We start from the raw sequence: 12132 nt of genomic DNA on the forward strand, positions 1-12132 counted from the left end.
AGACAAACATTTATTGCTGCGGTACCTTCAATGGGCTGACGGCCGTGTTGGAATGCTGAATACTGTACCCTTTATCAATCAGGTTTGGGGATTGAGAGCTGAGATTGGGTAACTGTGTTGCAGCTGTACTTTCGCTAAAGGGGCAGACCAGCCACTGTTTCTTGTATATTTTAGATTTACATTGTGTTTATTGTTGTTATTTGATATTGATTTTGATCTTAAAAGTTGTTTTGCTTTGTTTCCTGGTACTGCTCTCCTCTTTTGTGTTCCAGTGCTCAAAGACTTTTGTACAGGGCCGGGCCTGCATCTACACTAAAGCCTCCTTCGGTGTGATTTGGGTGGTGTGACACTGCTGTGTGGTGTGTACTTGAGGTTGGCACAGAAATAGTGACTTAAAGGTTACTACTTATTTGCGGTGTATGCTGTGGGGTTTCTTCTGTTTTCTCTTGTCTCTTACAGGCGGTAGGAGGTCCACAAGGGCAGGCCCGCCCCTCTTGCAGTCTTGAGGAGAGCTAATTCTAATTTTTTGTGACTGTTATTATTAACACGTTTTAACATTTGATGGTTTTATTGGAACAATAAAATTGTTATATTTTTATAAACTACATCTGTTGTCCAAGTCCGTATTGTGACCTTTAGAGGGCTCCTCCTGCCTTAAATAAGGAGGTGGCGTAGTCAGCTTATGTTTCCTACACTACACATGTCATTCGGAAATCAAGGTGCCAGAGTCTGGAGGAAGACTGGGGAGAAGGAAATGCCAAAATGCCTGAAGTCCAGTGTCAAGTACCCACAGTCAGTGATGGTCTAGGGGGCCATGTCAGCTGCTGGTGTTGGTGCACTGTGTTTTATCAAGGGCAGGGTCAATGCAGCTAGCTATCAGGAGATTTTGGAGCACTTCATGCTTCCATCTGCTGAAAAGCTTTATGGAGATGAAGATTTCATTTTTCAGCACGACCTGGCACCTGCTCACAGTGCCAAAACCACTGGTAAATGGTTTACTGACCATGGTATTACTATGCTCAATTGGCCTGCCAACTCTCCTGACCTGAACCCCATAGAGAATCTGTGGGATATTGTGAGGAGAAAGTTGAGAGACGCAAGACCCAACACTCTGGATGAGCTTAAGGCCGCTATCGAAGCATCCTGGGCCTCCATAACACCTCAGCAGTGCCACAGGCTGATTGCCTCCATGCCACGCCGCATTGAAGCAGTCATTTCTGCAAAAGGATTCCCGACCAAGTATTGACTATTGAGTGCATAACTAAACATAATTATTTGAAGGTTGGCTTTTTTTGTGTGTATTAAAAACACTTCTTTTATTGGTCGGATGAAATATAATCTAAATTTAATTTAATTTAATTAAATATAATATAATATAAATTTCTCTCTATGGCTCTGGTTTCACCCCCAGAAATCCACTTTTCTCAGGATGTCAAGTTAATTTTTTGTCAAGTAATTTGAAAGTGTCACAATCACTAGTCGGAAGCAATGATGCAAGTAACTCTTTTATTGAGTGGTCAGTCACAAAAACAGTACAGGAACACTGGTGGGCTGGTGGCGCAGGGACTAGATGGTCAGCGTGCTGGTGAAGAGTGATGGTGATAATCCAAGTGCAGGTGAACATCCAGACGAGACGAAATCAGGAGACACTGAACACGAACTCGAACCAACCAGGACTGCAGACAGGACACGCGAAGAACAACACTGAGGACACCAAAACAACGATCTGACAAAGAGAGGAGAGTGTGATGATGAGTTTAAATAGGTGCGTGAATTGGCAGCAGCTGGTGCGGGGAATGAGATCACGGTAACGCCCACTCACACACGCTCACACACACAGAACAACAATAACACGAGACATGAAGAAAACAGCTAATCCCCCCCCCCCCTCCCCCTCCCCCTCCCCCTCCCCCTCCCGGCGTCCCCAGACTCCCTTACCTGTCGATTGTAATCATCAATAAGGGAGTGATCCAGGATGTCTCTAGCAGGCACCCAACTTCTCTCCTCCGGACCGTAACCTTCCCAGTCCACCAAGTACTGGATTCCGTGTCCCCTCCGCCTTGAGTCCAGAATACGATTAACCGAATATGTGGGTTCCCCTTCTACGAGTCGCGGCGGTGGGGGAACCGGGGCTGGCGGATTAATGCGAGAATGAAATACGGGTTTAATTTTGGATACATGAAAAACGGGATGAATTCTCCTGTACACTGGAGGAAGATTGAGGCGGACTGCCACCGGATTCATGAACCGTGACAGAACCCCCCCTCCTAGGAACGCCTCCTGGCGTCCCCACTTATCTGTTCTAAAAATCCGTTAAAAAATGTGATGACATCACATAATAGCAGAATGCTAGCGTGTTCCGGCCAACAACGGCCTAACCTGTAAGAAATCGAAAGGACATAAGTACTCGTTGTTCATTCGACTTTTGGCCTATAATCTATATTGTACTTGCGGAATCAACAATAAAATCTATGTTGATTCAACGACAAGCAGGAGAAAGAGATACATTTAGCCGTTTAGCTCCATAGACTCCCATTCATTCTGCACTCGCCCGCGATCACCTCCAGTGGAATTCTAATGGAACTGCAACCAATATGATACACAATGGGGCTAATAGGAACATAGACTGTAAAAAATATGGACAAAGCGTCTGTGACGTCACCCATAGACTTTCTGAAGAACGGTTTTGAGGCTGTTTATGGGGGGTATGGGCGGTGCCATCTTGGAAAATCTTACAATATTTCAAATACAAATGTTCAGAAAGGATACAGAGGTGGTATGATGTGTTGTGTCAGATCATGGCCGAGACGTCAAATTTCAGGAATTCCACTCGGCGCAGCCCGTTATCAGCTGTCAATCACGCGCTTATTTGTCATACATTTTATATCTAAATACGATCTAAACTACCGAGTTAGAAAAAAATTCACCCCCCTCACAGTTGTCAGGCACTCGGGACCTATCCAAAAATACAATAAAAGTCCATGGGACCAACATGTAAACATATAAATTTATGCTGTGAAAACGGACATTTTAACATGCGGTCTATGGATATTTGCTCCCTTTTGGGACCTTCCTCTAGCGGATTTTCGATGTATTGCAGTTTTTCGCACTTCCGGGTAGGCTTCATTTTTCAGATTAGAATGTTGCCGCTTGAATAGAAAGTGCCAAGGCTCTCCGTTAGACGGGCTCTGATTAAACCATATAGATTTTTGGGTGAATTTCAGGTGGGCTCAGCATGAGAAATAGGGAGTGGGGGAAGTGGGAAAGAGATGTATTCTGAGGTGAGACTTGCAAGTTCAAATGTTAATTTCCAGAAAGGGCATTTGTCCTCTAAGGAAGTGGTCATTCCTAAAGTAGACTGCCCGGCATTTTCTAATTTCTCAAGTCTTACAGTCAGTTCTAATTTTTTTGGGGGGCGTTTAATTATTCAACTGCCCATCAGAAGACCGCGGTTATCCACTAAAGACGTGGCTGTTAACCCCCCTCACCAACCCACAAACTGACCGAGAGCGCAGATACAATGATGCCCATTCTTGCACTCGGTCAGTTGTAGAGCGGGCGATTGATATGTGCAGCCCAACCAACAAGCCATTCAGGCCCGTCAACATGTGATTGCGACAATATAAATGGTAATCAGAGACAAAGTTAATTTTTTGACCAATTCCTTTAATGAGTGGCTTATGTTTGTGAGCTGATAAGAAATCAGTGATATTTTTCAGGTCACTGTTAATTTCTCAGATGGCCGTAACAATTTGCTGTTGTGACTCCAGAACAGGAAACAAGACGGAAACGCCGGAGACACCGGACACAATGGGACCTGGCTGCTCAGGAGGGACTCCGAGTGAATGCCAGTGGACGTTCCTGCTGTTGCACCATATAAGTCCAAATAAACACAGGCACATATTAATTGTGATTTGAGTCTGTTCCCTATTAATTGGTACACGCATTTGCCATAAATGCAATTGATACGTCAAATCTCTGGTGTACTTTTAATCAGCTACATTGCATGCATTTGTCGTCTGGCAGAAGCTAGAAATTTTTGAGTATAAAGTTATAAATATGGGTATTTTTCTTACAAAAACTCATGGTTTCTCTTCAGAAGGCCTTGACCCCCCCAGAGCCGTGTGGATCACTTTTATGGACTTCAAAACAGAAACGGCCGTACACTCCCATTATAAAGCTTGGAAGAGCCAGGACATTTTTTTATATAACTCCGATTGTATTTGTAGAAGAGAAACATGAATGTTCCTTTTTTAATGGATTTAGTGTTCTCCAGGGGTTGCACAAGTTCAAATCTTTCATTACTTGTCGGATTTTTTTCCTACTTTGAGAGTGAGAGCAATCCAGTCCTGATGAGTGGTCAAGCGGGTCAAGAGTGCAGTTAAAGTCACCTGCTACTATAACTGTAACAGGAAGAGAGGCAATTACTAAGAAAAGATTTTCAAAAAAAATGTGGGGTTATCCTAATTTGGCCCTTATCTGTAATACTCTTATTCATTTGACAGGGTACAGCCTTATGGACCAACACCATAACCCCTCTAGAATGAGAAGAAAAACATGAAGCCAAGACCTGACCTGGCCACCTTCTTTGTACTTTCTGAAGCTCCTCTTTGAATGAATGAGTTTCCTGTAAAAAATACTATAGTGGAAGTTGTTTTATCCTTGTCATTACTTGTTTAATATAATAATCCCCCCGGCCCTCACATTCCAAGAGGTGAATTTAAGATTCTAATTTAATGTGGAATTCAACCAAAAAGTATATAGTAATACTATAGAACTAATAACTCAAAAACCTGCCATAAACAAATCCCATTATCTGTCAACCCGAAAAGGACATCCTGTCTCACCCCTCTCTATCACCCTAGGATATAAAGTTACTTATGTTCCAACACTGATCCAATGTCAACAAGGGAGCGGTTAAACCAGACCTAGAAAAAAAAGAAACAATAAAACAAGCAAGAGACTGTGAATCTCCTGGCGTCATTTAAAAGTTGTAAAAAAATAAATACATTTTCAAATTAGGTTCTCGATCTCTTTAAAGAAATGAGCCTCATATAATGTCTAATTTTCTGGGAACATGGTCATATATTTGTATGTGTCATTATATTATTAACATTTTACCAAAATCAAGTTAAAATGGAATTACAAAGTTTTTGACTAGCAAATGTAGTGTTACAGCATTTGAGGCAGTAAGTGCATCGCATTACGTAGAGTTATAGGGAACTGAGCACCCAGCTACAGTGACCTTCATACGCTGATTTCACACAGCCGGCATTTTGAAATGGCTCCGGTGGGAAAAAAAACGGAAGTGTCGCCTTTAATCATAGGAGAGTCCCGAATGCGATGGCGTATTGTTGTGTTTAAATTAGTTATTCTAAAAATGTACATAAATTTATTTCATACTTTAGACTATATACAGTGAAACTCATTTATAAATAAAATTATTTTTATATATATAATTCAGAACGTAAAAAAAGAAGCAGGAACGAACTATATACATATCCTATATTGGATATTAACATCCAATAGTGTAAATCACGTTCTTCCCACCGGAGCATTGCTTTCGATTTCAAAATGGCGGCTGTGTGAAACCAGCGTATTAGTCGAGAACATCAGACGTAGTCGTCGACTGAATGGGGATCACACCAGGGAGCCAATCGTCTTCGAGTACTATTGAACGAGCCAAAGGGAATTGGTGTGCGTGATGACATCACACACTCCGCCCCCGTGGCGTGGGTATAAATACGGAAGTGGATGCACGCACTAGTTGCCTTTCGCTTAGCAGCCGATCGTTTGATGTCTCTGAAGAGTGCTGTTGTTTACAACGAGCGAGTGTGTCGGTGTTCTTCTGGAAGACTCTCCCAGTGCTGGTGGTTTCTACAGTGCGAGTGCAGCGGTGATCGCGAGCTTTGAGCTCTCAACTGCTGTTTTAACAGCAACAAATTTCTAAATGTTTGTGTTTGTTGACGGCTGGTTAGAGGGCGGAAAAGTGAGTGCTTCACTGTTTCAGTTCACTGTTCAGTGTTGCCGCGGTCATACCCCTGTGTGCTCCGGCACTGGTGATGGGTCCTGCTTCCTGAAAGAGCAACACGGGTGTGTTTGCGTCTTTTTCAAGATGTCATTCCACCTGTGCGTTTCTGGATGCGGTCGTTCCCTTTTCCTCTCTGACGGTCACAATTCGCCTTTGGCTAAGCCCCGCCCCCCTTAGTTACTGTTGCTACGTCCGACAAACAAACTTCATCTGGGCTCTGGTATCAACATGGCTTATGCTGTGACAGCTCTTCCTGCTGAAATTTTATCAAACTTTTATAAAACAGCAAATAAAGTGTCCGATAGAAGTAGGCAAAAGGGGCAGCAATATACGTTCGAAGGCTATATTCACGACATACAGGCGAAACGCAAGGAACAACAAGGCATCCAAATAGAGGCAAAAGCTACCGGTCACAGTCAAAAAATGACCCACCGCATATCCTACTAATCGAGACGGAGGCTGGGACTAACAATATCACGGAGCAACACTGTTCATGCAAAGCTGGGTAGGTCTCTATTCACTTCTATAATCGTTATTACAAAGCAAACGGACTACGCGAGTATAACGTTGTATTTATTAGCAGCGTGTGCTAGACGACACTTGTCAGGATTTGACTTCGGTTTGGGAAGGGAAAAAAACGGACACCCCCCTCCGCCTCCAACCTCTCTGGGAAACGCGTATCTGTGTCACAAATGCCCCAGGCACCACGTTTAACCATATTTTTGATAAAACTACGATGGTATAATAGCCTGCCGAGACCAAAAATATTGTGAAAGCGCTGTGAAAAAGTGTCGGATCTCTGTGGGAGCTCGTTCTTGGCTGCGCTGTGATTGGTCAATCTACATTCTAGGGTGTGGCTTAGCCAAAGGTGAATTGTTGCATCACGTGTTTGGGCTTACAGCACGCTGAAGCAGCTTTTGTGGCCGGTACATGTTCCCATTGCGGGAATATGACTGTCGCGCTGTTGAGATCGAGACTCGCCTTCGTCCGTGAAGCGCGAGTCCCCATTACCATGCCCCACCCCCGGGTGCCGTGTGGGATGGGTGAACGGAGGATAGTGATGGATGTCTCGCCCGGTAACCATTCCCTGTGGGCTCCTCACTCCTCCATCACACCGCAGCCGATGGAATTCCTGTTAAACGTGCTGGTCCCTCTGTAATCAGCCGTTTCAATTGGGGTTCCCCCAGAGGATAAGATGCCGATAGCAGCATCTGGCCTCTGGAGATGACGACTCGGCTGTGTTATCTCCCTCTAGGAGTGTAACGTTGCCCGAGACAGATCCAGAAATGTCAGCTATGCTAAAACGGGCCGCCTAGGCTGCCAGGCTCGAGTGGAACCCTCCACCGTGTCCCGTTCAGTCTCGGTTGGAGGATTGGTATCTCAGGGCGGGCCGCGCTGGTTCTCAGCTCTCCGCCCCAGTGCCTTTCTTTCCCAAAGTGCATGGAGAGCTTACCAGGTTGTGGACGGCACCTTTCTCTGCCAGAAACTGCCTGAATAGCTTTTCCCCCTCACTACCCTTGATCAGGGATGCAAACACATGTATGGTCATAAAAGAGAGAGGTAATCAAAGCCCTCGCCCCGCGACAAATATCCAGATACCAGTACTTACATTGCCACCATCCCCTGCCATCCCCGGCCCACCCCTATAGGCACATAGAGTAAAATGAAATTCAAATAAAGTTGACAAAAAAGGTTTTATAAAAAGATAAACCTCACATATTTCAGCCTTTAAATCATTTTTATAAAAAGAATGAGTCAAAAAGATAAATTACTGACATTTACAATGCACATTAGCGTATCTTTTATTATTAATAGTAAAATTCAGTCCGATTTTCCCGTGGCATCTGTTGTTGCTATGCAACCATGCTCTGAGCTCTCCACGACGACAAAGTTATAGTAGCTAATGGATTTCCACCACCAAAAAACGCTTGCTGTAGCTCGGCTACAAGATTTATTTACGGAGAAGAGAAAAACACCTGTAGTGTTTGGGTGCACCCCCATCCTTCATGTTGACTCGACTGAGCTTTCAATGTTGTTACGGAAAGGGTGAAGCTGATTGGTTGGTTCTTGTCACATGAACTGCGGTGCGCTTGCGGCATTCTGAAAAGTTGAGGCGTTTTCATCTCGCTGCGCCTAGAAAAAATGAGCGCGTCGCTTCAATTATGAGCACGCTTGCCGCGTGCCTACATTTGAAATAACGAACTTGAGTGCGCAAAAGACACAACATATTAACGGCCCCTTGACGAGCTACCTCCAGCGAGCGACGTGTTGGAGACCCCTGCCATAGACAGTAAAAGATATGCAGCAAGAAGAAACACTAGTGGTTCACGCTTGCGCGCATACTGACATAATCCAGAATAAACTGTAAATCATCTATGATTTTACAGTCTAGACAGATTTGATGGAAGATAATTGTAATATAATTCCTGTAGCATGGTGATGTATCCACTACTCACAGAACCTCCATTTTAAATTGAAATTCACAGAACCCCCATCAGGAATTGATTGGATCATTGTCATTTGCTAATTCATGCGAGTGGCAGGTAGCTGGAAGGTATGGAGGGTGAGAAGGTAATGTTTTTATTTAAAGATTACAAGGGCACATATCTTGATGGAAAATTTATTTATAATAAACACTGCAATATTCAATGTCAGTTTTGATTTTATGTGGACTTTAATCATCCTGACAATGTTAGTGGAAACTGAGACCTGGAAATGATTCAACAATGAAACCATTTCGCAAGTGATAAAGCATGGATATTTTCTCACCGAAAGAATATTCGTCACCCATCCTTGTAATTCTGTCAACTATTTTCATTGGCAGTTGGCCAATTGCATTGTCGCAATAGTCAGAAACAGAAATGTGCTCTCCTGACAGTAAAATAGTTCAGTTTAACTGAATTATTTCATACTTTTGTTTAATTCGAACACAAAACCATGCTTTAAGCAAATCTCAAACATTCTGTTCATTATCCAAATTTCAACCAACCCACCCTCCGCCACGGTCAACAAAAACTAACAAAATGCAACATGGATGTAATGTTTTTCAAGTGAACTTCAGTTGAAAATATTGTTTCATCATTTCTTTTTCATTATAAAAATTGTCTGGATTGTTAAAGTGAAGGAGAGTGACAAAATGGAGTTGTGCAATATACATTTGGCTTTAGTTTTTCTCCACGGTAATAAACAGATCTTTTTAGCGTAGGAAGAACAGTATGCTATAAAACAGAATGGGTGGTCTAAGATTACAACAGATGCACAAACAGTACATATTTAATCTAACTGCACATAAGGTCACAAGGCCTTACACTTGGTGTAATGTAATATTCTGGGTTCAATACAAGTTTAGCTCAACCAACAGGACTTGTGGCACATTCATTTCCACAAAAATTAAAGGTACATTATGTAACCTTTTGACCTCTATCGGTTAAAAAACAGAACAGCATGCATGTTTTTTTATGGAAGAACATGTTTTGGTTGTGCTTCGGCTCTGCGTGACTGTGCGGATGAATATGGTAATCTATACAGCTCATAAACATTCACTACTTGGCTTAAGAGATCTAACCAGTTTAGATGGAAAGGATCTCAAGCTGACTAGCTGAAGACGTTACTGTAGCTTTACCCATTAATAGACACGGTAGGTACTTCCTTGAATAAATTCCAGCACAGCGCTACAACCATAATGAAATGACCTTTTCACAATAGATAATGCTTTACAATAAACCTTGTTAGTGAGATATGGGTTATCTGTTCAATAAAATAACTTATTTAACTGAGTAATAAAAACGCACCTCTGCATTGCTTTATTTTACAACATTTCAAATCCCTCAGTTCTCGGCATCTCCGAAAATCCAAGCTAATGCTGATTCACGTTTTATTACGAGCTCTGTCGCGTTCTCTTTTTGCCTGCAGACTCTCTTCTGTTCTGAGTATCATTACGGGTAATTCAAGATTTAGCTGCTCCATGTCAACCTTTCTCTCTTATTGTGACAACTAACCTATACCGCTCCCACACCATACACGCGTCGAAGGAGCAACTGTTCTCTATTTACAGATATGAGACGCGCACGGTCGAGTTAAGTGATGTGTACGTGATTTCCCACAAAAACCATCCCGCCCCGTCTAAAATATAAACGCTTATAATGGCTACCGAATGGGTTAGACAAAAACACGCTTGGGAAGGATTGACGATGTATTGACTCATTATTAAAATTGTTAATTTTGAACAAAAAAAAGTTACACACAGTGTACCTTTTATTTTGAATGTTGAAATACTGGTTCAATAGTGTAGCCACAAGACAACAATATGCATGTCAAAATTACTTGTGGAAGAAAAAAAAAAGAAAAAAAAACACTTTGTAGTTACTGTGTAGTTATCCAATTTTGTAGCTATGTTGCCCTGACAATGAAACACCTTAAAAGACCGTAAGATGACGAGAACATTTTTACAACATTTTTTGTAATACAGTGCCGTATAGTAACCTAGATTGTTGGTATGTTATTATTTCACAAATACTGTTTTTTTTTTTTTTTTAAGTCAGCATGAAACAAAAGTTGTGATTGTCTACATTGGGACATACACTCACCGGCCACTTTATTAGGTACCCCATGCTAGTAACGGGTTGGACCCCCTTTTGCCTTCAGAACTGCTTCAATTCTTCGTGGCATAGATTCAACAAGGTGCTGGAAGCATTCCTCAGGGAGTTTGGTCCATATTGACATGATGGCATCACACAGTTGCCGCAGATTTGTCGGCTGCACATCCATGATGCGAATCTCCCGTTCCACCACATCCCAAAGATGCTCTATTGGGTTGAGATCTGGTGACTGTGGAGGCCATTTTAGTACAGTGAACTCATTGTCATGTTCAAGAAACCAATTTGAAATGATTAGAGCTTTGTGACATGGTGGAAGTAGCCATCAGAGGATGGGTACATGGTGGCCATAAAGGGATGGACATGGTCAGAAACAATGCTCAGGTAGGCCGTGGCATTTAAACGATGCCCAATTGGCACTAAGGGGCCTAAAGTGTGCCAGGAAAACATCCCCCACACCATTACACCACCACCACCAGCCTGCACAGTGGTAACAAGGCATGATGGTTCCATGTTCTCATTCTGTTTACGCCAAATTCTGACTCTAACATCTGAATGTCTCAACAGAAATCGAGACTCATCAGACCAGGCAACATTTTTCCAGTCTTCAACTGTTCAATTTTGGTGAGCTCTTGCAAATTGTAGCCTCTTTTTCCTATTTGTAGTGGAGATGAGTGGTACCCGGTGGAGTCTTCTGCTGTTGTAGCCCATCCGCCTCAAGGTTGTGCGTGTTGTGGCTTCACAAATGCTTTGCTGCATACCTTGGTTGTAACGAGTGGTTATTTCAGTCACTGTTGCCCTTCTATCAGCTCGAACCAGTCTGGCCATTCTCCTCTGACCTCTGGCATCAACAAGGCATTTCCGCCCACAGAACTGCCGCTCACTGGAAGTTTTTTCTTTTTCGGACCATTCTCTGTAAACCCTAGAGATGGTTGTGCGTGAAAATCCCAGTAGATTAGCAGTTTCTGAAATACTCAGACCAGCCCTTCTGGCACCAACAATCATGCCACGTTCAAAGTCACTCAAATCAACTTTCTTCCCCATACTGATGCTCGGTTTGAACTGCAGGAGATTGTCTTGACCATGTCTACATGCCTAAATGCACTGAGTTGCCGCCATGTGATTGGCTGCTTAGAAATTAAGTGTTAACGAGCAGTTGGACAGGTGTATCTAATAAAGTGGCCGGTGAGTGTATATCCAAGTGAAATGGCTTCTCAAAAAAGAAAAAAATGGCGGGGCATGATTTTCTCCATCAGGAATTGATTGGATAGTTGTGGTTTGCCATTGCTGTGATCTCATGTGAGTGACAGGTTGTCCCGCCCTCACGGCAGTAAACGTCATCAGATTAAGAGGGCTTATGAATAAAAAAATAAAAAAAATGATGATGTGCATGGATAAATAATTTAGCCTACAGATATTACAATATTCCATAAAAAAATAAGTTCTGTCGATTTTGATTTCATGGTAACTTTAACTTGTAGTCTTTTAGAAGTTTTAAGTTGGGCC

The sequence above is a fragment of the Rhinichthys klamathensis genome, unplaced genomic scaffold (assembly GCF_029890125.1).
Source record: "Rhinichthys klamathensis goyatoka isolate OS25496 unplaced genomic scaffold, OSU_Roscu_1.1 h1tg000114l_1, whole genome shotgun sequence".
NCBI classification, from domain to species: Eukaryota; Metazoa; Chordata; class Actinopteri; order Cypriniformes; family Leuciscidae; genus Rhinichthys; species Rhinichthys klamathensis.